Raw genomic sequence first — 2,500 nt, forward strand, 5'->3', positions numbered from 1 at the left:
GGTGAGTCGGCTGGGCCTCTGGAAGGCACCCCAGGTTAGGGTTAGGGTTTGGGGGTTAGGGTTAGGGTTAGGGTTAGGGGTGTTGGGGCCGCTCGCCAGCGCTCAGGGTGAGTCGGCTGGGCCTCTGGAAGGCACCCCAGGTTAGGGTTAGGGTTTGGGAGTTAGGGTTAGGGTTAGGGTTAGGGGTGTTGGGGCCGCTCGCCAGCGCTCAGGGTGAGTCGGCTGGGCCTCTGGAAGGCACCTGGCCGGGGACGGAGCCTGGCCGGGTCTCCCCCAGGTTAGGGTTAGGGTTAGGGTTAGGGGTGTTGGGGCCGCTCGCCAGCGCTCAGGGTGAGTCGGCTGGGCCTCTGGAAGGCACCCCAGGTTAGGGTTAGGGTTTCGGGGTTAGGGTTAGGGTTAGGGTTAGGGGTGTTGGGGCCGCTCGCCAGCGCTCAGGGTGAGTCGGCTGGGCCTCTGGAAGGCACCTGGCCGGGGACGGAGCCTGGCCGGGTCTCCCCCAGGTTAGGGTTAGGGCTTGGGGGTTAGGGTTAGGGTTAGGGTTAGGGTTAGGGTTAGGGTTAGGGGTGTTGGGGCCGCTCGCCAGCGCTCAGGGTGAGTCGGCTGGGCCTCTGGAAGGCACCCCAGGTTAGGGTTAGGGTTTCGGGGTTAGGGTTAGGGTTAGGGTTAGGGGTGTTGGGGCCGCTCGCCAGCGCTCAGGGTGAGTCGGCTGGGCCTCTTGAAGGCACCTGGCCGGGGACGGAGCCTGGCCGGGTCTCCCCCAGGTTAGGGTTAGGGCTTGGGGGTTAGGGTTAGGGTTAGGGTTAGGGTTAGGGTTAGGGTTAGGGGTTTTGGGGCCGCTCGCCAGCGCTGAGGGTGAGTCGGCTGGGCCTCTGGAAGGCACCTGGCCGGGGACGGAGCCTGGCCGGGTCTCCCCCAGGTTAGGGTTAGGGTTTTGGGGGTTAGGGTTAGGGGTGTTGGGGCTGCCCTCCAGCACTCAGGGTGAGGTGGCTGGGCCTCTGGAAGGCACCTGGATGGGGCCGGAGCCTGGCCGGATCTCCCCCCCCGCTCGAGGTGTTAGGGTTAGGCGTGGTGGTGAGGTGGCTGGGCCTGTGGAGGCACCAGCCTGGGGCTTGAGCCTGCCCGGGTCTCTCCCCATTTAAGCGTAAGGGTTAGGCGTGGTGGTGAGGCGGCCGGGCCCGAGCGGAGTACCAGGGGAGTGGAAAAATATTCTGGACCGTGACCAGGAGAAAAAGAAGAAGAATATTTTCCCTCGCTCCCCTGGTACTCCGCTCAGACTCCAAGTGTTTCGACCGTGACCATGGGTAAACCAGGGCTGGGCCGTTTTTCTCATGGTCACGGTCCAGAATTTTTCCCTCGCTCCCCTGGTACTCCGCCCAGACTCCAAGTGTTTCGACCGTGACCACGAGAAAAACGGCCCGAGTGGGGTCATTTTTTTCCCCGTGGTCACCGTCGAAACACTTGGAGTCTGAGCGGAGTACCAGGGGAGTGGAAAAATATTCCGTTTTTCTCGTGGTCACGGTCCATAATTTTTTTCCACTCCCCTGGTACTCGCCTCACCCTGAGTGCTACTCCAAGTGTTTCGACCGTGACCATGAGAAAAACGGCCCGAGTTGAGTCGTTTTTTCCCCGTGGTCACGGTCGAAACACTTGGAGTCTGAGCGGAGTACCAGGGGAGCGAGGAAAAATATTCTGGAACGTGACCTCGAGAAAAACGGCCCAGCCCTGGTTTACCCATGGTGACGGTCGAAACACTTGGAGTCTGAGCGGAGTACCAGGGGAGTGGAAAAATATTCTGGAACGTGACCTCGAGAAAAACGGCCCACCCCTGGTTTACCCATGGTGACGGTCGAAAAGACTTGGAGTCTGAGCGGAGTACCAGGGGAGTGGAAAAATATTCCGTTTTTCTCGTGGTCACGGTCCATAATTTTTTTTTCCACTCCCCTGGTACTCCGCTCGGGCCCGGCCGCCACACCACCACGCCTAACCCTTACGCTTAAATGGGGAGAGACCCGGGCAGGCTAAAGCCCCAGACTGGTGCCTCCACAGGCCCAGCCGCCTCACCACCACACCTAACCCTAACACCTCGAGCGGGGGGAGGGGGGGGAGACCCGGCCAGGCTCCGGCTCCGTCCAGGTGCCTTCCAGAGGCCCAGCCGCCTCACCCTGAGTGCTACTCCAAGTGTTTCGACCGTGACCACGAGAAAAACGGCCCGAGTTGGGTCATTTTTTCCCCGTGGTCACGGTCGAAACACTTGGAGTCTGAGCGGAGTACCAGGGGAGCGAGGGAAAATATTCTTCTTCTTTTTCTCCTGGTCACGGTCCATAATTTTTTTCCACTCCCCTGGTACTCCGCTCGGGCCCGGCCGCCTCACCACCCACGCCTAACCCTTACGCTTAAATGGGGAGAGACCCGGGCAGGCTCAAGCCCCAGACTGGTGCATCCGCAGGCCCACGCCTAACCCTGACACCTCGAGCGGGGGGAGGGGGGGGAGACCCGGCCA

This window comes from Pagrus major, chromosome 1 (assembly GCF_040436345.1).
Source record: "Pagrus major chromosome 1, Pma_NU_1.0".
In the NCBI taxonomy this organism is placed as follows: Eukaryota; Metazoa; Chordata; class Actinopteri; order Spariformes; family Sparidae; genus Pagrus; species Pagrus major.